The sequence below is a fragment of the Manihot esculenta genome, chromosome 5 (genome assembly GCF_001659605.2).
Source record: "Manihot esculenta cultivar AM560-2 chromosome 5, M.esculenta_v8, whole genome shotgun sequence".
In the NCBI taxonomy this organism is placed as follows: domain Eukaryota; kingdom Viridiplantae; phylum Streptophyta; class Magnoliopsida; order Malpighiales; family Euphorbiaceae; genus Manihot; species Manihot esculenta.
In genome coordinates, this window is record NC_035165.2 from 18,228,455 (window position 1) to 18,253,891 (window position 25,437).

Below are 25,437 nucleotides of genomic sequence, written 5' to 3' on the forward strand. Positions count from 1 at the left end.
TAGCATAGCATCATATCATATGGTCCATGTGATACACACATGACCCCTCAAGCAACATATATCATGGATGAACCTGTCACCTACAGCCTACAACATAGCAGAACATGCCATGACCAACTGTGCCAAGGGCCACTCTTGGTCGCTCAGCTCATCTCATATCAGTACATATCATGCCATCTCGCAGCTAAGGGACTAACAACATCCATAATACAACATAAATGCACATGCATCACACATGGCATTACACATCATCATACAAGACAGGACTCCTCATCCTATCCTAGTGGACATGATCTTACTCTTAATCTTTCTTAATGTGCTTGCCCTCCTAACATCTAGCACAACCTCTTTCCGATGTCTGAGCATCTTCGCATCAAAACACCGTACTCTCGAGGAACCTATGCTCTGATACCATCTGTAACAGCCCGGAAACCGGTACCCCTCTAGTAACGGCCCGACCTGCTCGGCACTAGGATCCAGATCGGCTTAAGGCCGCCGGGACCCGTAGTAAGCCTCCTACACATCCTGAAACTCTAGGTATAATCCCATACATGATCAAACTTGCCTGAAAACTTAAACTTTGATCTCATAAAACCTTTAAAACTTATTTTTCTTACATCAGCTTGACCTATGCATGCAAACATAGAACCTCATACCAAATGGGTCATCAAGCTTGCTTTAAAACATATCCGCTTTGGGTCAAGGGATTGGAACCCTTTCTTCCCTCACGGCCATTCAAAACTCATAACATTTAAAACATTTTCTCAAGATCATGCAACAAAAAGGGATTTACCAACACTCTAGGCAAAGCACAATTCTATACATCTCATGCTACAACACATGGCATATCTATACGTTTCTTAACTTGGCTCTATCTCTTTATAACATTTCTCTTTCTATTCTTTCATATCTCCTACATACATAAGGACCATACATCAAGTCCATCTATCATGTCCATATATCATCATGTCCATAACTAAGCTATACAAGCAAAATAAACATACATAGCATTACATAACATATCATCTCTTTACAACTTACATTACATACTATCTCCATAAACATATACAATAAGCATCTCTCCTTATACATAAACATAAACATAACTAAGCTATTACAACCAAACATGGCAACCCATGCTTGAACCTCTTCTATCCCATAGCTTACTCTGACTGAACTCAGGCTACTTACTCTGGCTTGACATACTCTGGCCCTGCAAAACTGGGGTTAAGGAATGGGGTGAGCTACAAGAGCCCAGTGAGTAGAAACAGAGAAAAACATTTGATTTAGTTCCTCCATTTTTAGGTATATTATTATGCCTTTTATTGTTCCACCCTTTTTATGTATTTTATTATAAAGACATTTTATCAATTCAAAAATTCTTCTTATTCATGCATTCATGAAATGCGTCATATCACAATTATATCACAACAAACATCTCACCCCCGCTTGAGTTCATGCTAGCAAATCTCTTCCTCTTGCGGGTGATTTTAGAGGGTTCACGTAACGTCCTTCCCCTCAGGGTTAGACATGACCCCAACGTTCCCTCTGTCAAAACTTGGCCCCGAAGGAGCTCTCATGGGCCTTTCCTACATGTACTCGCCCGATTGACAAAGACTCATTGACAGACTTGCGGGCTATTGAGGTCGCCTTGGTCCACCCATCACATCATATACATAGCACATTATGCAATGCGTCACCTTCGTGAAACTAGTGCAATCATCCTATAACATATAAACATGGTGCATGAGCATGGTGAAGCTAATGCAAACATCCTATTACATAACATGATGTATGAGTATGCTTTAGGCATTAGATTTTCTTAAAGGAAAAGATTAAGGTTAGTTCTACTCACCTGAAGCCTCTGCTCAACAAACTCAGGGTCAACTAGCACTGAAGCTAGACACCTCTCCTCAGGTCCACTCCTACACAGATGGACTCACATGAGGTACTAAACACATGCTAACAACTCATAAGCAACTCCCCAAAAACCCCTCTAAACATCACTGAAACATGCATAGAAAACAGCCATGAAAAGGCTGGACAGGCACTTTCGGCGGCACCTTCGGCGGCCGAAAGTCTCCTCCAGAGACGAAACTCGGGTAGGTTCGGCGGCACCTTCGGCGGCCGAACCCTCTCTCCAGAGACGAAAGTCAGGCACTTTCGGCGGCCGAACATTGCCTTCGGCGGCCGAAAGTCTGCTTTCAAGCCACAACCCCACTTTCGGGGGCAAGGTTAGGCGGCCAAACCTATGCATCCTCAGGCACGTTCGGCGGCCGAAACCACCTTCGGCGGCCGAACCTGAGTTCATCAGAACTCAGCCTTCGTGCATACCAGCCTCCTAAACCTCACAAAACAACCCCAAACCTCACATACTCTCTCCCAAGCATGCATACACACTCCCACAAGCAAAGAGAGCAAAGAAACTAACTTAAACTCCTCAACACATCATCACATAACATACATTGGGCATAAAACCCACAAAAGCCTAAACATGCATATCTACCCATCATCAACATAAAACCTTCATAAAACTTACTTAAAACTTCATGAAAACACTAGGGAAACCAAGATCTACACTTACCTCTTGAAGATCGAGGGTTGGTGCGATCCCTAACTCGGAGGTGTGGAGAATCCAAGCTCCAAAAGCTCCAAGCTCCCAAAACTTCTACTTTAGCTTCAAAACTTCAAACCAAGGGTAGATCTTATGAAAACTTGAAGGATTTTGAAGAGAAGACACACAAGCAACCAAGGGAGGGCAGAAACTCACCTGAGTTCGAGAATGGGGAGAAAACTCGCCCATTTCCGATCTGAGGGCCTTATATAGGTGGCCTGGTCATCAACCTTCGGCAGCCTAACGTGCCCCCTAAACTCATGCATGTTCGGCGGCCGAACCTCACTTTCGGCGGCCGAACCTTGGCTTGCTCCCACAAGACTTTCGGAGGCCAAAGGCGCTCCCGAAGCCTTCACATGTTCGGCGGCCGAACTTCACTTTCGGCGGCCGAACCTGGCAAACGCCTCCTTGGTCTTTCTCTTCAAAAACTCAACTCTTTTCTATTTAAAACCATAAAACACTTAAAAACATTTTAGAAAACCTTTCCTTTACCCTTGCTCTACCCCCCAAAGAGGATCCGACACTCGAGATTCCACCGGACGGTAGGAATTCCGATGTCTGAACGAGCGGGGTCTTACAACAAAGATGCAATTGAACCCACGACCAAACAATCATATGGTTCAATATTGGCAATTCTTGCCACAGTCAAGAAATTCGCATCTGGGATTGCTGTAGCAAAAGCTTACATATCGCCTGTAAACAAAGACAACTACTTGGACAGCTCCACTACTCTTGTCCTCCAATGCTCATAAAATGGGTCTTGAAGTACATGCCACTGGCTTTGCAAATGACTTGGCTACAGTCTATAATTATACTTATGGCCCCATATCCGACTACTTGCAGTTTATCAATAATTCACAGTTTTCTGTTGATGGGCTGGTTTCACATTTTCCTCACACAGCATCATCAGCTCTTGGTAATATTATAAATTCTCTGTATTCATCTGTCATTTTCTCACCAATGTGAATCTAACCAAAAGGGCTGTAAAATAACAACCCAAATTGCTGATCCAGATAACTCGGTTTTGCTAAAATGCATCCAACTTCTGATCTAACCATTCTTATGTTCCCGTGATGTAGCATGCTTTGCACTTTACAGTGATCTAAACTTCACTAAGAAGGGTAAACCATTGATCATGTCTCACAATGGAGCAAGTGGAGTTTATTCTAACAGCACAGATCTTGCTTATGACAAGCATTAAATGATGGGGCTGACATAATAGATTGCTCAGTTCAAATGACAAAGGATGGGATAGCATACTGTTTGGGTTCTGCAGATCATACAGGAGATACTACCGCAGAGACTTGATACGGATCCAATAGAGCAGATTTCTAACAATAGTGTGGTGCAAACTTATATCATTCAAATGGATGTAAAAGGAGTTTAAAATCATGACGCGGAACCCTATGGCACAAGCCTCAAACCCACACGCACAAGTAGATACGGAATCCAAAGATCTGATAAACCCACCTCCTATGGCACCCCAAACTTAGAGAAGCTGAAACACCAATGATCGAAGGATTTAGATGAGAATCCGACAAACGCCACAACGAATAGTTGATAAGTTAGCCAAGATTCCTGGTGCAATTGATGAAAGCAAATCCTCACTCTCACTCAAAGCAATACACGCCAAAGGCATGAAAGAAATTCTGAAAAGTTTGATTAAAAGCTGCCTCTTACAATTGTTTCTTATCCTTATATAGTAAGGAGAAAAACAAATAAAACCCTAAACACTCTTCTTGGGTCTGACTTAAACACTTAAGGCCCAAGCCCAATCACACACTAAAATAACACATAAGTATTAAAATATAAGCCCACAACATGGCCCAACACTCTAAAACTTAAAAGATAAAATATGGCCAGAATACAAGCCCAAACAAAACTAAAATAAAACAAGTGTTTAAATAATAAAACTAGCAAACCCATCATAACAAAGTTGAATCTTCACAAAAGCCTTACTTGATCTTCACTTTAGGCTTTCCTTTATGTAGTTTTAGCCCATAGGTTTGAATAGGCTCCCTCAGCCTATGATTGCAAGTGTTGCACCAAATCTGTCCCATATGAATTGAAGCACGCCCCAAATATATATGGATTATATGAATATGATTTTGAACTACTCTTGGATCCATTGGAATGATATAAGTTTGCTCCACACCATTGTTAGAAATTTGTCCTATTGGATCCGTATCATTCCCTCTTTCTTTAGAAAAGATTCGTCCTCGAATCTTGCTGATATTTATGTCAAGAAGGAAAGCTTTAGGCACCCATGTATCTTCAAAGACCTCCGTTTGAATAGGTGGAAATAGTATAAAACTTTCATCATGGATGTTTTCATCAACAACCTGCACATCAAGAACAAATGAACTAGACATAAAAATATTAGTCATAGAGAGATCATGTGGATGTGACCCATTCTCCTCTACAACTTCCAAAACAGTCTTATTCACCTCCTCCACCTCATCAATCATGTGCTCCCCATGTCCACCATCATTCACAACCTCTTCTATAAGCTCATTAATGGAATTTTCAAGAACAACTACATTAGATGCATGCATTACAACTTCCTCTTCAATTTCAATCTCTATGGAAGTTGACATTGGAACGTTAGCCTCTTCTTTCTCCTTTTCTTTCTCCATCTTTCCTCCTTGAACTAGTCTTGATTCTTTTCCAGCCTCGTTACCCTCAAACTCACTCTTTTCTCTCATTTTTTCCACAGAACTCAAGCTCTCACTCTCCTTTGTAGCCAAGGCCAAAGCCTCCCTCTCCCTCTCCAGCATTTTTATGTGATCGGCATATACCTCTTGAGGTGATAAAGGAGCGAGTATAAGCTTCTGTCCTTCATGAGTGAATGAGTACTTATTATTGAGCCCATCATGTTGCACCTTTCTATCATATTGCCACGGCCTACCCAACAATATATGGCTTGCCTGCATAGGTACCACATCGCACAAGATCTCATCCTTATACCTACCAATAGAAAATGGTATAACCACCTGGCGTGTAACTCTGACCTCACCACATTCGTTCAACCATTGCAATCTGTATGGCTTAGGGTGTTTAATAGAAGCCAAGCCCAATTTCTCCACCATATACACACTAGCCACATTTGCACAACTACCTCCATCAATAATGACAGTACACACTTTTCCATTAACCAAACACCTAGTGTGAAATATGTTTTCCCGTTGTTCCAGGCTTTCTTCCTTAACCTGCATATTCAGAGCACGCCTAGCAACAAGCATCTCACAATGTGCAGCAAGCAACACATTATTAACAGACACATCCGAATCATCACAGTCATTATCGCAATTATGAGTTCTTTGAGGTATTCTTGTAGAAGTGGACGCTGGTGAGACATTCTGATCTTTACTCATCCTACCTTTAATCAACAAAGAACAAAGAGAACTAGCAAATATTGTGTTAGAAAAGAAAGAACTCAAGTGTTTGCACACTTACCACTCTTTTGCTGATTCTTCAATTGCACTTCAGAAACTAAGGTCAACCAACTAACCACAAGGTGCGTTTAATGAAACAAAAAAAAAAAAAAGAAAACCTAAAGAAAGAACGAAGAGCGCAAAAACTAGAAAGAAGACACTGACAATTTGGAAAGTAACACACGAACTAGGTTTTGTGCTACTTGAAAATATCACCTAGAGTATAGACCCAAGCAAACAATACTCCAGCAATGTCAAGGAAGCAAAAGCAAGTTTAAATAAAAAAAAAGAAACTTTGAATTGAAATAAAGACGAATCTGGACAAAAGTTTGAATTTAATTCACTTCAATGCAAATTAAATATGGATCTATTTAAATCTACCCAAAAAAGGCAAGTATCAAAACACCACAAATAGAATAAAAATATGTATATATAAATTTCTCTCAGATCATAAATATGGACGAAAATGGGCATTAAAAAAAAGGATTTGACACCAAATCGATTTAGATCCAATTGCCTTAAATGTGCACTTTAGGAAATAGGCAGAAATTCTTTTATCTCCTAATCTGGATTCAACCCAATTCAAAATTCAAAATTGATTTCCATAAACTACAGCAATCAATTGAGATAGGTAAGGAAATATGGATGAAAAGGAAGCATATCACAATTTCGGCCAGATAAAGATAAATATGGCAAAGGCGATTTTTTTTTTGTTTTTCTTTTCGATTTTTTTTTTTTTTGGATTTCGAATTTTTTTTTTCCAAAAGAGATTATGTGATAATTTATCAAGAAGACGCAATCATGGATACAGAAGTTTTCACCGAAATCAACAAGAAAGACAAGGAAAACTCAAAAACCCTAGATCCTAAGATAAATCAGAATTTACCTCACTTTGGCTTTGATACCAACTGACGCGGAACCCTATGGCACAAGCCTCAAACCCACACGCACAAGTAGATACGGAATCCAAAGATCTGATAAACCCACCTCCTATGGCACCCCAAACTTAGAGAAGCTGAAACACCAATGATCGAAGGATTTAGATGAGAATCCGACAAACGCCACAACGAATAGTTGATAAGTTAGCCAAACAAAACTAAAATAAAACAAGTGTTTAAATAATAAAACTAGCAAACCCATCATAACAAAGTTGAATCTTCACAAAAGCCTTACTTGATCTTCACTTTAGGCTTTCCTTTATGTAGTTTTAGCCCATAGGTTTGATTAGGCTCCCTCAGCCTATGATTGCAAGTGTTGCACCAAATCTGTCCCATATGAATTGAAGCACGCCCCAAATATATATGGATTATATGAATATGATTTTGAACTACTCTTGGATCCATTGGAATGATATAAGTTTGCTCCACACCATTGTTAGAAATTTGTCCTATTGGATCCGTATCAAATCATATCCATATCATCCATATGCATTTGAGGCGTGTTTCAACTCATATGGGGCAGATTTGGTGCAACACTTGCAATCATAGGCTTAGAGAGCCTAATGAAACCTATGGGCCAAAACTACACAAAGGGAAGCCTAAAGTAATGATCAAGAAAGGTTTTTGTGAAGATTCAGCTTTGTTATGATGGGCTTGCTGAATCATAACAAAGCTGAATCTTCACAAAAGTCTTTCTTGATATTCACTTTAGGCTTCCCTTTGTGTAGTTTTAGCCCATAGATTTGATTAGGCTCTCTAAACCTATGATTGCAAGTGTTACAACAAATCTGCCCCATATGAGTTGAAGCACGCCCCAGATATATATGGATCATATGAATATGATTTTGAACTCCTTTTAGATCCATTTGAATGACATAAGTTTGCTCCACACCATTGTTAGAAATTTGCCCTATTGGATCCGTATCATTCCCTCTTTCTTTAGAAAAGATTCTCCTCTCCAACTTCCAAAATAGGCTCATTCACCTCCTCCACCTCATCAATCACGTGCTCCCCATGTCCACCATCATTCACAACCTCCCCATGTCTTCCACATTAACTTCATGCATTACAACTTCCTCCATTTGAATGACATAAGTTTGCTCCACACCATTGTTAGAAATTTGCCTTATTGGATCCGTATCACTGCTTCCCCTGCATACATTTGTATAATGTTTTTGGCACTCCCTCTTATATAGTGAATCTTTCTTATCTCAGCTCAATTAGGAAGCCCTTTTGCAAAGGGTGACAAATATCCAAGAAACCCTGCATACAAGAAGACAGGTAAATTTATAACTCTGACTGATTTTCTGGATTTTGCCAAAGCCAAGGCAGCATCTGGATTTCTAATCAACATAGAGGTAAGCACTTATTGTTTGTAGATCTTTACTCAGCAAATGTACCTCTGTTTTGAATGTTTATCCTCATTACAAAATCTATGCTTACAGAATGCTGCCTACCTAGCTTCAAAGAAGGGTCTTGACATAGTAGGCACCATTAGCACTGCCTTGAGCAATGCCTCTTTTGATAAGCAATCAGCACAAAAAGGTCCCAATCCAATTGGATGACACTTCAGTGTTGTCCAAATTTCACAATGTGACTGCATACCAAAGAGTATTTTACCTTAGAAAGGAAATAGATGATGCCCCTGCATACCAAACAATCTATCGTTCCAATACACCTAGGCCTTGCAAAATGATGCGGAACCCCAGCCTATTAGAGACTGAAACGACACATACCCTAGTAAAAAGAACTTAATTCAGAAAATAATTCCCCAATCTAAAGCACCCTTAATTAACATGCAATTAAGAACACTTATAATGGATTGATTTCAAGAGCAGCAAGAATAAGAAACATACAAGTTAGTATCAAACCTTATAATGGATTGCTTTATATAGCCTAAATTAAGACCCATGATCTTTGCCACTTGCCACTACTATACATGGACCCATGATCTTTGCCACTTCCCACAACTATGCATGGACCCATGATCTATGCCACTATCCACTACTAGATAACTACCCACTACTGTTTAACTACCCACCACCAAATAACTACCCACTACTGGTTAACTACCAACTACTAAATGACTACCCACTATAAATACAAAATTTGAATTGTCAATAAGGACACATTTGGTCCTTGACGCAATGCTAGCTCATCATTTTTGGTGTTGTTGGTCATGCTTACATCATCCCCTCCCTCTTGAAAAAGATTCGTCCTCGAATCTGTACCAAAATCAAAAGGAGACAAATCAAAAACATTAAAGGTAGCACTTACACCAAACTCACCTGGCAGATCAATTATGTATGCATTGTCATTGATCCGTTTCAGCACTTGATATGGTCCATCCCCTCGTGCATCGAGTTTTGATTTCCTTTGAGTTGGAAACCTTTCCTTTCGCATATGGATCCAAACCCAATCACCTGGTTTGAATACAACTTTCTTGCGACCCTTATTGGCCTGTTTCACATATATGCTGTTACGCTTCTCAATATGCTCACGCGCTTTCACGTGTATTGATTTAACCATTTCAGCCTTCGCTTTTCCATCTAAATTAGACAACTCGTTCAAAGGTAAAGGCATTAAATCTAGTACAGTTAATGGATTAAAACCATACACAACCTCAAAAGGTGAATAACCAGTAGAAGAATGGACTGCTCAATTATAAGCAAATTCAACATATGGCAAACATTCTTCCCAAGTTTTCAAGTTCCTACCCACAATAGCACGAAGCATAGTTCCTAAAGTCCTATTAACAACTTTAGTTAGGCCATTTGTTTGTGGATGACAAGTAGTAGAAAATAAAAGTTTAGTAACCAATTTCCCCCACAAAACACGCCAGAAATGACTAAGGGACTTAGAATCTCTATCAGAAACAATAGTCCTAGGTATAACATGCAAACGGACTACTTCCCTAAAAAACAAATCAGCTATGTTCGTTGCATCATCAGTTTTATGACATGGAATAAAATGTGCCATCTTGCTAAAGCGATCTACAACAACAAACACTGAATCTCTACCTCTTTTTGTCCTAGGTAAACCTATCACAAAATCCATAGATATATCAGTCCAAGGTTCAGTAGGTACAGGCAAAGGAGTATACAACCCATGTGGCAAGGACTTAGATTTAGCCTGTTTACATGCAAAGCATTGAGCACAAATTTTCTCTACATATGATAGAAAGGTGCAACATGATGGGCTCAATAACAAGTACTCCTTCACTCATGAAGGACAGAAGCTTATATTCGCTCCTTTATCACCTCAAGAGGTATATGCCGATCACATAAAAATGCTGGAGAGGGAGAGGGAGGCTTCGACCTTGGCTACAAAGGAGAGTGAGAGCTTGAGTTCTGTGGAAAAAATGAGAGAAAAGAGTGAGTTTGATGGTAACGAGGCTGGAAAAGAATCAAGACTACTTCAAGGAGGGAAGATGGAGAAAGAAAAGGAGAAAGAAGAGGCTAAAGTTCCAATGTCAACTTCCATAGAGATTGAAATTGAAAATTCCATTAATGAACTTATAGAAGAGGTTGTGAATGATGGTGGACATAGGGAGCACATGATTGATGAGGTGGAGGAGGTGAATAAGACTGTTTTGCAAGTTGTAGAGGAGAATGGGTCACATCCACATGATCTTTCTATGACTAATATTTTTATGTCTAGTTCATTTGTTCTTGATGTGCAGGTTGTTGATGAAAACATCCATGATGAAAGTTTTATACTATTTCCACCTATTCAAAATGAGGTCTTTGAAGATACATGGGTGCCTAAAGCTTTCCTTCTTGACAAAAATATCAGCAAGATTCGAGGACGAATCTTTTCTAAAGAAAGAGGGAATGATACGGATCCAATAGGACAAATTTCTAACAATGGTGTGGAGCAAACTTATATCATTACAATGGATCCAAGAGTAGTTCAAAATCATATTCATATAATCCATATATATTTAGGGCGTGCTTTAACTCATATGGGACAGATTTGGTGCAACATTTGCAATCATAGGCTGAGGGAGCCTAATCAAACCTATGGGCTAAAACTACATAAAGGAAAGCCTAAAGTGAAGATCAAGAATGGCTTTTGTGAAGATTCAACTTTGTTATGATGGGCTTGCTAGTTTTATTATTTAAACACTTGTTTTATTTTAGTTTTGTTTGGGCTTGTATTCTGGCCATATTTTATCTTTTAAGTTTTAGAGTGTTGGGCCATATTTTGGGCTTATGTTTTAATACTTATGTGTTATTTTAGTATGTGATTGGGCATGGGCCTTATGTGTTTAAGTCAGGCCCAAGAAGAGTGTCCTAGGGTTTTAATTGTTTTTTCTCCTTACTATATAAGGATAAGAAACAATTGTAAGAGACAGCTTTGAAATCAAATTATCAGAATTATTTTCATGCCTTTGGCGTGTATTGCTTTGAGTGAGAGTGAGGATTTGCTTTCATCAATTGCACCAGGAATCTCGATTAACTTATCAACAATTTGTTGTGGCGTTTGTCAGATTCTCATCTAAATCCTTCAATCATTGGTGTTTCAGCTTCTCTAAGTGTGGGGTGCCATAGGAGGTGGGTTTATCAGATCTTTGGATTCCATATCTACTTGTGCGTGTGGGTTTGAGGCTTGTGCCATAGGGTTCCGCGTCAGATAGTGTCATATTCCTAGGATTTATTATTAGTTCACGTGGAGTTGAGGTAGATACTGAAAAGGTTAAGGCTATCCAAGAATGGCCTACACCTAAGAATGCTAATGAGGTGAGATCCTTTCATGGATTGGCAAGCTTCTATAGGAGGTTTGTTAGAGATTTCAGCACTATTGCTGCACCTCTAAATGAGATTATTAAAAAGGCTGTTGGGTTTAAGTGGGGTAAAGAACAGGAACTTGCATTTAACACATTGAAAGAAAAACTTACTACCGCTCCTGTTTTAAGGTTACCTGATTTTTCTAAAACCTTTGAAATTGAATGTGATGCTTCTGGGATTGGTATTGGTGCTGTTCTTATCCATAGCATATTTTAGTGAGAAGTTAGGTGGCGCACAATTGAACTATTCCACCTATGACAAAGAGTTCTATGCACTGATTAGGGCTCTTGAAGTTTGGGAACACTACTTGCTGCCTAATGAGTTTGTGATTCATACCGACCATCAGTCTCTCAAACACTTGAAGGGACAAGGGAAGTTGAACAAGCGGCATGGTAAGTGGGTTGAATATCTCGAAATCTTTCCTTATGTGATTAAATACAAGCAAGGTAAAGAGAATGTGATTGCCGATGCATTATCTAGACGTTATGCATTGACTTCCATGCTTAGTTCTAAGTTGTTAGGATTTGAGCATTTGAAAGATATGTATGAGAATGATGCTGATTTTTCTGATGTATTTAAGGCATGTGAACATGGGGCATTTAAAACGTTTTATTTGCATGATGGGTTTCTTTTTAGGGGGAAACAAATATGCATACCTAATTATTCAGTGCGTGAGTTGCTTGTTAGAGAATCACATTCAGGAGGATTAATGGGACATTTTGGTGTGCAAAAGAGTTTAGACATGTTGAATGAACACTTTTATTGGCCTAACATGCGAAAATATGTAGAGAAAATTTGTGCTCAATGCTTTGCATGTAAACAGGCTAAATCTAAGTCCTTGCCACATGGGTTGTATACCCCTTTGCCTGTACCTACTGAACCTTGGACTGATATATCTATGGATTTTGTGATAGGTTTACCTAGGACAAAAAGAGGTAGAGATTCAGTGTTTGTTGTTGTAGATCGCTTTAGCAAGATGGCACATTTTATTCCATGTCATAAAACTGATGTTGCAACGAACATAGCTGATTTGTTTTTCAGGGAAGTAGTCCGTTTGCATGGTATACCTAGGACTATTGTTTCTGATAGAGATTCTAAGTTCCTTAGTCATTTCTGGCGTGTTTTGTGGGGGAAATTGGGTACTAAACTTTTATTTTCTACTACTTGTCATCCACAAACAGATGGCCAAACTGAAGTTGTTAATAGGACTTTAGGAACTATGCTTCGTGCTATTGTGGGTAGGAACTTGAAAACTTGGGAAGAATGTTTGCCATATGTTGAATTTGCTTATAATCGAGCAGTCCATTCTTCTACTGGTTATTCAACTTTTGAGGTTGTGTATGGTTTTAATCCATTAACTGTACTAGATTTAATGCCTTTACCTTTGAATGAGTTGTCTAATTTAGATGGAAAAGCGAAGGCTGAAATGGTTAAATCAATACACGTGAAAGCGCGTGAGCATATTGAGAAGCGTAACAGCATATATGAGAAACAGGCCAATAAGGGTCGCAAGAAAGTTGTATTCAAACCAGGTGATTGGGTTTGGATCCATATGCGAAAGGAAAGGTTTCCAACTCAAAGGAAATCAAAACTCGATGCACGAGGGGATGGACCATATCAAGTGCTGAAACGGATCAATGACAATGCATACATAATTGATCTGCCAGGTGAGTTTGGTGGAAGTGCTACCTTTAATGTTTCTGATTTGTCTCCTTTTGATTTTGGTACAGATTCGAGGACGAATCCTTTTCAAGAGGGAGGGGATGATGTAAGCACGACCAACAACACCAAAAATGATGAGCTAGCATTGCCTCAAGGACCAATTACAAGGCTGAGATCCAAGAGGTTGAAGGAAGCACTTCAAGGATTCATGAAGGAATATGTTGAAGCTTTGCAAGTTCATTTTGAAGTTGAAGAACAATCTGGCCATTCCAAGTCAATTAGGCCAAATGTGTCCTTATTGACAATTCAAATTCTGTATTTATAGTGGGTAGTCATTTAGTAGTTGGTAGTTAACCAGTAGTGGGTAGTTATTTGGTAGTGGGTAGTTAAACAGTAGTGGGTGGTTACCTAGTAGTGGATAGTGGCATAGATCATGGGTCCATGCATAGTTGTGGGTAGTGGCAAAGATCATGGGTCCATGTATAGTAGTGTGAAGTGGCAAAGATCATGGGTCTTAATTTAGGCTATATAAAGCATCCATTTTTCTATTGTAGAGGGAGATTATCAATTATTCAATACAATTGCTTTATGCGATTCTTCTTTGAGAGCTTAAGAGAGATCTTGGTTCTTGACATTGCATCACGAATAAGGTTTGATACTAACTTGTATGTTTCTTATTCTTGCTGCTCTTGAAATCAATCCATTATAAGTGTTCTTAATTGCATGTTAATTAAGGGTGCTTTAGATTGGGGAATTATTTTCTGAATTAAGTTCTTTTTACTAGGGTATGTGTCGTTTCAGTCTCTAATAGGCTGGGGTTCCGCATCATAGGCCGTGGCAACATGATAGAAAGGTGCAACATGATGGGTTCAATAACAAGTACTCCTTCACTCATGAAGGACAGAAGGTTATAGTCGCTCCTTTATCACCTCATGAGGTATATGTTGATCAAATAAAGATGCTGGAGAGGGAGAGGGAGGCTTCGTCCTTGGCTACAAAGGAGAGTGAGAGCTTGAGTTCTGTGGAAAAAATGAGAGAAAAGAGTGAGTTTGAGGGTAACGAGGCTGGAAAAGAATCAAGACTACTTCAAGGAGGGAAGATGGAGAAAGAAGAGGCTAAAGTTCCAATGTCAACTTCCTTAGAGATTGAAATTGAAAATTCCATTAATGAACTTATAGAAGAGGTCGTGAATGATGGTGGACATGGGGAGCACATGATTGATGAGGTGGAGGAGGTGAATAAGACTGTTTTGGAAGTTGTAGAGGAGAATGGGTCACATCCACATGATCTTTCTATGACTAATATTTTTATGTCTAGTTCATTTGTTCTTGATGTGCAGTTTGTTGATGAAAACATCCATGATGAAAGTTTTATACTATTTCCACCTATTCAAAAGGAGGTCTTTGAAGATACATGGTGCCTAAAGCTTTCCTTCTTGACATAAATATCAGCAAGATTCGAGGACGAATCTTTTCTAAAGAAAGAGGGAATGATACGGATCCAATAGGACAAATTTCTAACAATGGTGTGGAGCAAACTTATATCATTCCAATGGATCCAAGAGTAGTTCAAAATCATATTCATATAATCCATATATATTTAGGGCGTGCTTTAACTCATATGGGACAGATTTGGTGCAACATTTGCAATCATAGGCTGAGGGAGCCTAATCAAACCTATGGGCTAAAACTACATAAAGGAAAGCCTAAAGTGAAGATCAAGTAAGGCTTTTGTGAAGATTCAACTTTGTTATGATGGGCTTGCTAGTTTTATTATTTAAACACTTGTTTTATTTTAGTTTTGTTTGGGCTTGTATTCTGGCCATATTTTATCTTTTAAGTTTTAGAGTGTTGGGCCATGTTGTGGGCTTATATTTTAATACTTATATGTTATTTTAGTGTGTGATTGGGCTTGGGTCTTATGTGTTTAAGTCAGGCCCAAGAAGAGTGTCTTAGGGTTTTATTTCTTTTTCTCCTTACTATATAAGGATAAGAAACAATTGTAAGAGGTAGCTTTTAATCAAACTTTTCAGAATTTCTTTCATGCCTTTGGCGTGTATTGCTTTGAGTGAGAGTGAGGATTTGCTTTCATCAATTGCACCAGGAATCTTGGCTAACTTATCAACTATTCGTTGTGGCGTTTGTCGGATTCTCATCTAAATCCTTCGATCATTGGTGTTTCAGCTTCTCTAAGTTTGGGGTGCCATAGGAGGTGGGTTTATCAGATCTTTGGATTCCGTATCTACTTGTGCGTGTGAGTTTGAGGCTTGTGCCATAGGGTTCCGCGTCACCATTTGCTGTTGGAGTTTTGAGCAGCCCTGTTACTCCCTTATCTATTTCGGCCTCTTTGTCTTTCCACCTTAATGGCAATGTTCAACGAGTCTTCCAAATCAATATATGGTTGCAAATCAACCACATCAGCAATCTCCTTGTTTGGATCACCAAAGAAACGAGCCATAGTCCTCTCTTCCTCCTCCACTATGTTTGGTTTGATCAGGAGCAACTTCATCTCCTTATGATACTCATCAACAGATTTTGATCCCTAGGTTAATCTTTGCAACTGATGATGGAGATCTCTATGGTAATAAGTAGGCACATATTTCTTCCTCCTAATTCGCTTCATCTCTTCCCAACTAGCAATAGGTAGCTCTCCATTCCTTCACCTAGATTTCACAAGCTCATCCCACTATATTAGTGCATAGTTTTACCTTTGACAGTTAAAAACTATCTCCACTTTATGCCCCCACTCTAAATAAGCATCAACATCACAGCCTTACCATTGAAGATTGGAATCTTCATCTTTATTGTTATCCACATAGGGTACACGATCATTGAACCTTCTGGCTCGGAAAGCTGCTGATTGTGCCACATTTTCCTCTTCATAGGATGGATCGTGTGTATCATCATCCCACTGATTGGACTTGCTCTTTGAAGATCTAAGGTTGTCCTCAAGGTTATCCATTCTCAAATTTAGCTTCTGAAAGCTATCCATGAAAGCTTTGTACATATATTTAAGATCAAATGTAGGGTCAGAAGTATCACCAGTATTATGGCCAGACATTATAGAAAAATTCACAATTCTCTCAACTCACGTGTTTAACTTTCAAGCACTCACTTAGTATCTCAAAAGTACACTTTAGAATAAAGACTCAATAAGCCAAGCTTGTTTGATTCAAATAATAAGAAAAGCAAGGAAAGACCTAACAAGAAAAGATAGGAAACAACACTAGATGCAAACTGACCAAAATGAACTTATGATTGATTTAGCACACAAAAGTGAAATTTCATGTATTAAGTCAGGTCAAATAGTCAAACCTGGATTACGTTAAAGATCATTTTCCTAAATTATCTTCGAGAAATCTCCTTCCTAAATTGCTGCACGAATTTGACTTCTAATATAAGCCAAATTAATAAGATACCAAAATAACAAAATTGGCATAAGTTCAATTTGGCCATACATGCATTTCGCGGTCTTAAATTGTGTTGTGTGTTCACATGTATTGAAGAGAGTGTGGCTTGTTTCCTTATTCTGCCATGTTTTCCATTTTAAAATTTTGAAGCATCGTACTATTTCTAATAGTACAGATTTGGTGCAACACTTGCAATCATAGGCTTAGGGAGCCTAATCAAACCTATGAGCTAAAATGATGTGAACCAGCATGGGAAGCAAGGCAAGGATCCCTTGGAGCTACAACAAGGACCATTGACAAGGAATAAAGCAAGGAAGTACGGCGTTACTCTTGGATTGCATATTCAAGAATTTATTACAAGAGAGATGACTGAAATTGCTAGGGATAAGTGCGAGAAGGAACTTGAAGGTCATTCGAAGCTGATTACGTTGCTGGGTGTATGCATGGATGAAGCAGAAGCAAATTGAAGATTTGTAGCGCTCGCTACCATTATCAAAGTCGCGCTCGCGACATTCAGTTAGCCGAAGATACTTTTGTGTTTTGTGGAAGTTAATTTTGGAGCACATCATGGAGGAAGATAGTGGAGAATCAGCCCGAACCATAAGCAGGTTGTGGTTTCGTCCCTGAGGTTGTGGTTTCTGCTGGAACTATTGAGGCATACGAGAATGTGGTTGGTTTTTAAAGACTTGGCAGTTATTTTTGTTATTTTAGCTTGTTTCCCTGTTGGGATAGGATTTCTGACTTAGTATTTGTTTTCCTTTTCCAACTAGGTTTAGGTTTTTGCCTTACACTATAAATAAGGCCTTAAATTCTTATATCAGACACTTTATTTTGTTTTTTTGACAAATTTAATTCAGATTTGCTTTATGCAAATTTCGGCCTTCTTTGAGAGAGTGAGAGTTTGCTTCTTTCATTGATTGCATCACGAATCAGACCAACTTATCAATTTCGATTGTGGCGTTCTTCTGATCCGTTCTACAAAATCCTTCCGTTATTAGTGTTCTAGCTTCGCTAAGCTTAGGGTGCTATAGAGGGTGGTTTATCCACGTTCTTGGAATCTATATCAGAGGTGCGACGGGGTTTGAGGACTAAGTGCCATAGGGTTCCGCGTCATTTGGTATCAGAGCCAACAACAGGTAAATCTTTATCTATCTGTCTTTCTAGGGCTGTGTTATATTTTCGTTTTTTTGGTATCTTAGTTTCGAATTTCGTTAGGGTTCATTATCTTCAATTCGTTTCTGTTCAATTCGATTCCAATTGTTAGGTCCTGGATTGTCCATCCAAAATCATTGTGTTGCTTGCTATTTTGTTATTTGGCAATTCGGTTTCTTTTAGCAGCCATTATTTCCCTTCGAACTGAATCTGTTAGTGAATTTTTTTTTTTTGATACACACTCAAGAATTTCGTGTGGTGTTGTTTGAGACCCAAGCAAGGGGATAGTGAGAGCAAAAAAAAAAAAAAAAAAAAAAAAAAAAATTTTGCTCCAACAAAAAAAAAAAAAAAAAAAAAAATTTCTTTTTAGTCTTGCTATTTAAGTATTAAGGATCAGTTCTAGGTGGGTTACAATTAAGTGAAAATTTTGCTTCAGATTTTTTTTCCACCATTGAAGGGCTGCTGTTCTTTTATTTCAAATTGCATAGTATAGTAGCATTCTTGGGGTGTCTTCAAACCAGCGTTTGGGGTAGAAGATTTAGGTCCATAAATCAGCTTACCAAGAGCGAGTTGGTTTTGATACATTCTGACCAGAATTGTCTATTTTATTGCCCTCTTGTTTCTATTTTGTTTTTGAGCTAGCGTTGAAATTCCATTACATTGCTGAGTATCATTTGCTTGTTTCGATACTTAGTTTTCAATCGTGTAGTGCAAACGTTCTTGTGCTGCCTCCGGATACTTGTCAAGTTGTCTTCTAGGTGTCTAGGGATTAGGATCCTACCTTTTTGAACGTACTTGGCAGATTGGTGAGTGAACCTTGGTTCTGAAGTGCAATCGAAGAATCGGCAATAGTGAGGTAAGAGCGAAACACTTGTGAATTCTTTCTTTCAGTTACTAATTGTTTCTTGTGAGTTTCTCTGTTGTGGTCATGACTAGTGGGAATGGTAAAGATGTTGCTTCAAATTCTAGCAATTTTGAGACATATATGCAGCAAAGTAATGAGAAGATGGAAGAGATGGCAAGAATGATGGCCACCCTACAAGAGAACATGAATCTAATGATGAGGGAGAGGGTACAACAGCCCGCACCTCCAGTGAGATTACCACAACGAATCTTACCAAGGGGAGGCGAAGAGGAGGTCATTAGGAGAGCAGCAAGAGGAGGTCGAGGTGATCAGGAAGAGGTGGCTGAAAACTACCAAATTGTGACTGACAATGACCTTAGTTCCATCAAGATGAAGGTACCCGAATTTAAAGGGAATAACAATGCGGAAGAATACATTGAATGGGAGCGAAAGGTGGAACAAATTTTTGAGTGTCATAATTACTCAGAAGAAAAGAAGTCCCATATCGCAGCCGTGGAATTTAGGGGATATGCTACATTCTGGTGGGATCAACTCAAGTCTAGTAGAAGAGGAAAAGGATTGCGACCCGTGCCGGAGTGGGAGGCCTTGAAAGACTTAATGAGAACAAGGTTTGTTCCTTCTCATTACTATAGGGATTTGTATAATAGGTTGGCAAGACTGGTCCAAGGTGGTAAGAGTGTTGAAGAATACCACAAGGAGATGGAGATGACCATGGCCAGGGCTGACATTGAGGAGGATGAACAAAGGCTAATGTCCAGATTTCTGGGAGGTCTAAATTCCAACATTGCAAGTGAGCTGGAAATGTATGATTACAATTCCATGGAAGAGTTAGTTGAGAAGGCCATGAAGATTGAAAGGAAAATCAAGAACAAGAGCTCCACCAAATATGGGAAGTTCCAGAATGTGGGAGGAAGTAGTTCAACCTTTAAGGGGTCTTCAAATGATTTGCCCTCAAAAGGTGGAGATTTCAAGAATTCCTTCCAAAGGAGCAATCCTCCACCTACAAGTGGAAAAGGGATGAATGGAGGTTCAAATAAGCAGCAGTCAGGTATTCCTAATACTACTCCTAGTAGAAATATTAAGTGTTTCAAATGTTTAGGAAATGGGCATATTGCATCTCAATGTCCAAATAGGAGAGTTATGATTGCTACTGATGATGGGGGTTTAGTTTCTGATTCTGACCATAGTGATGGTGATAATAATGATATGAATGATATGCATGATGATGTTGATGAGTGTGAAGAAGAGGTTGAGAATGCGTTGGTTGCTGAACGTGGTGATATGTTAGTTGCTAGGCGTGCTTTGAATATGCAAGTGAAAGAAGAAGGTCTAGAGCAACGAGATAACATATTTTATACTAGATGTTTAGTTGAGGGTAAAGTTTGTATGCTCATCATTGACAGTGGTAGCTGCACCAATGCTGCAAGTGAGACAATGGTGGAGAAGCTGAAATTGACTTGTTTAAAACATCCACATCCATATAGACTACAATGGTTTAATGATAGTGGAGAGGTGAAGGTTACTAAACAAGTGAAGATACCATTCTCTATAGGCTGGTATAAAGATGGAGTGTTGTGTGATGTAGTTCCTATGCAAGCTGGCCATATGTTGTTAGGAAGACCATGGCAATTTGATAGGAAGGCGCAGCATGATGGGTATTCAAATAGGTACACATTTACCTATGAAGGAAAGCTGGTTACTCTTGTACCATTATCACCGTTGGAGGTGTATGAAGATCATCGGAAGATGCATGAAAAAGCAAAGCAAGATTCGACCAAAAGGGGTGCTACTTTAAAAATTAAGGGAAGTGCGAGAGAACATGATAAGGAGAGTGAATGTGAGAAGAAATTGGGAAAGGAGGCCAGAAAAGAAAATAATCAAATAAATGGCCCATTGGTGAGAGAGAACCAGGGAAAGGTGAAACAAACTTTTTATGCGAAACCAAGAGAGCTTAAATTTGCAATATCTAACGAGCAGCCGTTATTGCTCATTAGATATAAAGAAACTTTGTTTACTAATGTTGATGTTTCACTTGACCATTTGCCTTCTAGTTTTGTGTCTATGTTGCAGGATTTTCAAGATGTGTTTCCAGAGGAGCTGCCTAGTGGTTTACCGCCATTAAGGGGAGTTGAACACCAAATCGACTTCATACCTGGTTCGACGATTCCAAATAGACCAGCATATCGAAGTAACCCAATGGAGACCAAGGAGATGCAACGACAAGTGGAGGAGCTGTTGGAGAAAGGCTTGATTAGAGAGAACTTAAGCCCTTGTGCCGTTCCTGTTTTGCTGGTACCAAAGAAAGATGGCACGTGGAGGATGTGTGTCGATTGTAGGGCTGTAAATAAGATCACGGTGAAGTATCGACATCCCATTCCACGACTTGACGACATGTTGGACGAGTTACATGGTGCAAGGTATTTTACTAAAATTGATCTTATGAGTGGATATCATCAAATTCGTATGAAACCTGGGGATGAGTGGAAAACAGCTTTTAAAACAAAATATGGCCTATATGAGTGGTTAGTAATGCCTTTTGGGTTGTCTAATGCACCGAGTACATTTATGAGATTAATGAACCATGTTTTGAGAGCTTATTTGGGCAGATTTGTTGTTGTTTATTTTGATGACATTCTGATCTATAGTAAGACATTAGATGAGCATTTAGAGCATGTTAGGATAGTGTTGGAAGCTTTGAGAACAGAAAACTTATATGCCAAGCTTAAGAAATGCACATTTTGCATGGATAGGCTTGTTTTTCTTGGCTTTGTTGTGAGTGCACAGGGATTAGAAGTTGATGAAGAGAAAGTGAAAGCTATAAAGGAATGGCCTGTTCCTAAGAACGTGACTGAAGTGAGGAGCTTCCATGGGCTAGCAAGTTTCTATAGAAGATTCGTGAAGGATTTTTCTACCATTGCAGCACCACTCACTAGCATTATCAAAAAGGAGGTTGGATTTCAGTGGGGAGAAGAGCAGCAAAAGGCGTTTGAGAATTTGAAAGGGAAGTTGACATCTGCACCTGTCTTAGCTTTGCCTAATTTTGATTCAATTTTTGAGATTGAATGTGATGCTTCTGGTGTAGGTATTGGGGCTGTGCTGATGCAAGAGAAGAAGCCAATAGCATATTTTAGTGAAAAACTCAATGGTGCACAACTGAGTTATTCTACATATGACAAGGAGTTACATGCTTTGGTGAGGGCGTTGGACGTGTGGGAGCATTACTTGCTGCCAAAGGAGTTCGTGATTTATACTGACCATGAATCCCTCAAGCATTTGAAGGGCCAAGGTAAGTTGAACAAACGGCATGGTAAGTGGATCGAACGAATTGAGAGATTTCCATATGTGATTAAGTACAAGCAAGGTAAAGATAACGTTGTTGCTGATGCGTTGTCTAGGAGATATACATTACTTTCTGTTTTGAGTTCTAAGTTGCTTGGATTTGAGTATATTAAGAACTTGTATGTTGGTGATGTTGATTTTGGCAATGTTTATGTTGCATGTGAACAAGGAGCTTTTAATTCATTTTATAGGCATGAGGGATATTTATTTAAGGGAAATAAATTATGTGTGCCCAGATGTTCCATGCGTGAATTGCTTGTTTTGGAATCTCATTGTGGTGGTTTAATGGGGCATTTTGGTGTGTCTAAGACTTATGATATTATGCTTGAGCATTTTTATTGGCCATCTATGCGTAAGGATGTTGGGAAGTTATGTTCTGCTTGTATTGCATGTAGACAGGCGAAATCTAAGTCTATGCCTCATGGTCTTTATATGCCATTGCCTGTACCTAGTTCTCCTTGGATTGATATTAGCATGGATTTTGTGCTTGGTTTGCCTAGAACTAAGAGAGGTAGAGATAGTATTTTTGTGGTGGTTGATAGGTTTAGTAAGATGGCACATTTCATTGCATGTCATAAAGCTGATGATGCGAAAGTTGTTGCTGATTTGTTCTTTCGCAATGTTGTGCGCTTACATGGAGTGCCTCGGACTATTGTTTCTGATAGGGATACAAAGTTCTTGTCCCATTTTTGGCGTGTTTTGTGGAGTAGACTAGGAACTAAGCTTTTATTCTCTACTACTTGTCATCCACAAACAGATGGGCAAACTGAAGTTGTGAATCGTACTCTTGGTACGTTATTGCGATCTATAGTGGGTAAGAATTTGGCTACTTGGGAAGATTGTTTACCTTTTATTGAATTTGCTTATAATCGTTCTATTCATTCTTCTACAGGTTATTCGCCATTTGAGCTAGTTTATGGCTTTAATCCACTAACTGTTCTTGATCTTTTGCCATTACCTTCTAATGAACTTGTAAGTTTAGATGGAGAGAAGAAAGCTGACTTGGTGAAAGCTTTGCATGAGAAAGCACAAGCTAACATGGAGAAAAAGAACAAGACGTATGCTGATATTGCGAATAGGGGTCGCAAGAAGATGGTGTTTGCTCCTGGAGAGTGGGTTTGGGTGCATTTTCGCAAGGAGAGGTTTCCAAATCAAAGGAAGAATAAGCTGGATGCGCGTGGTGATGGTCCATTTCAAGTCTTGGAGAAGATCAATGACAATGCTTATAAGATTGACTTGCCTGGTGAGTATGGTGTTAGTGCCACTTTTAATGTTTCTGATTTGTCTCCTTATGACGATGCAGATTTGAGGACAAATCTTTTTAAAGAAGGGGAGAATGATGTGAACCAGCATGGGAAGCAAGGCAAGGATCCCTTGGAGCTACAACAAGGACCATTGACAAGGAATAAAGCAAGGAAGTACGGCGTTACTCTTGGATTGCATATTCAAGAATTTATTACAAGAGAGATGACTGAAATTGCTAGGGATAAGTGCGAGAAGGAACTTGAAGGTCATTCGAAGCTGATTACGTTGCTGGGTGTATGCATGGATGAAGCAGAAGCAAATTGAAGATTTGTAGCGCTCGCTACCATTATCAAAGTCGCGCTCGCGACATTCAGTTAGCCGAAGATACTTTTGTGTTTTGTGGAAGTTAATTTTGGAGCACATCATGGAGGAAGATAGTGGAGAATCAGCCCGAACCATAAGCAGGTTGTGGTTTCGTCCCTGAGGTTGTGGTTTCTGCTGGAACTATTGAGGCATACGAGAATGTGGTTGGTTTTTAAAGACTTGGCAGTTATTTTTGTTATTTTAGCTTGTTTCCCTGTTGGGATAGGATTTCTGACTTAGTATTTGTTTTCCTTTTCCAACTAGGTTTAGGTTTTTGCCTTACACTATAAATAAGGCCTTAAATTCTTATATCAGACACTTTATTTTGTTTTTTTGACAAATTTAATTCAGATTTGCTTTATGCAAATTTCGGCCTTCTTTGAGAGAGTGAGAGTTTGCTTCTTTCATTGATTGCATCACGAATCAGACCAACTTATCAATTTCGATTGTGGCGTTCTTCTGATCCGTTCTACAAAATCCTTCCGTTATTAGTGTTCTAGCTTCGCTAAGCTTAGGGTGCTATAGAGGGTGGTTTATCCACGTTCTTGGAATCTATATCAGAGGTGCGACGGGGTTTGAGGACTAAGTGCCATAGGGTTCCGCGTCATAAAACTACACAAAGGGAAGCCTAGAGTGAAGATTAAGAAAGGCTTTTGTGAACATTCAGCTTTATTATGATGGGATTGCTATGGTTGAATGATTGTGGTGAGGTTAGGGTTACACACCAGGTGGTTATACCATTTTCTATTGGTAGGTACAAGGATGAGATATTGTGTGATGTGGTACCTATGCAGGCAAGTCATATGTTGTTGGGTAGGCTGATGTAAGCACGACCAACAACACCAAAAATGATGAGCTAGCATTGCCTCAAGGACCAATTACAAGGCTGAGATCCAAGAGGTTGAAGGAAGCACTTCAAGGATTCATGAAGGAATATGTTGAAGCTTTGCAAGTTCATTTTGAAGTTGAAGAACAATCTGGCCATTCCAAGTCAATTAGGCCAAATGTGTCCTTATTGACAATTCAAATTCTGTATTTATAGTGGGTAGTCATTTAGTAGTTGGTAGTTAACCAGTAATGGGTAGTTATTTGGTAGTGGGTAGTTAAACAGTAGTGGGTGGTTACCTAGTAGTGGATAGTGGCATAGATCATGGGTCCATGCATAGTTGTGGGTAGTGGCAAAGATCATGGGTCCATGTATAGTAGTGGGAAGTGGCAAAGATCATGGGTCTTAATTTAGGCTATATAAAGCATCCATTTTTCTATTGTAGAGGGAGATTATCAATTATTCAATACAATTGCTTTATGCGATTCTTCTTTGAGAGCTTAAGAGAGATCTTGGTTCTTGACATTGCATCACGAATAAGGTTTGATACTAACTTGTATGTTTCTTATTCTTGCTGCTCTTGAAATCAATCCATTATAAGTGTTCTTAATTGCATGTTAATTAAGGGTGCTTTAGATTGGGGAATTATTTTCTGAATTAAGTTCTTTTTACTAGGGTATGTGTCGTTTCAGTCTCTAATAGGCTGGGGTTCCGCATCAATTGGTATCAGAGCCTGGCTTAGTAATAATTTCTTAACTATCCTTTGCGTCTTTGCATTCAATTTTGTCCATTATTGGCTG

General features: G+C 39.1%; 1 pseudogene; it reads left to right on the plus strand.

Annotated features, from left to right (window-relative positions):
- Positions 1-25,437, plus strand: part of LOC122723693 — a 54,390-nt pseudogene that overhangs the window by 23,251 nt on the left and 5,702 nt on the right.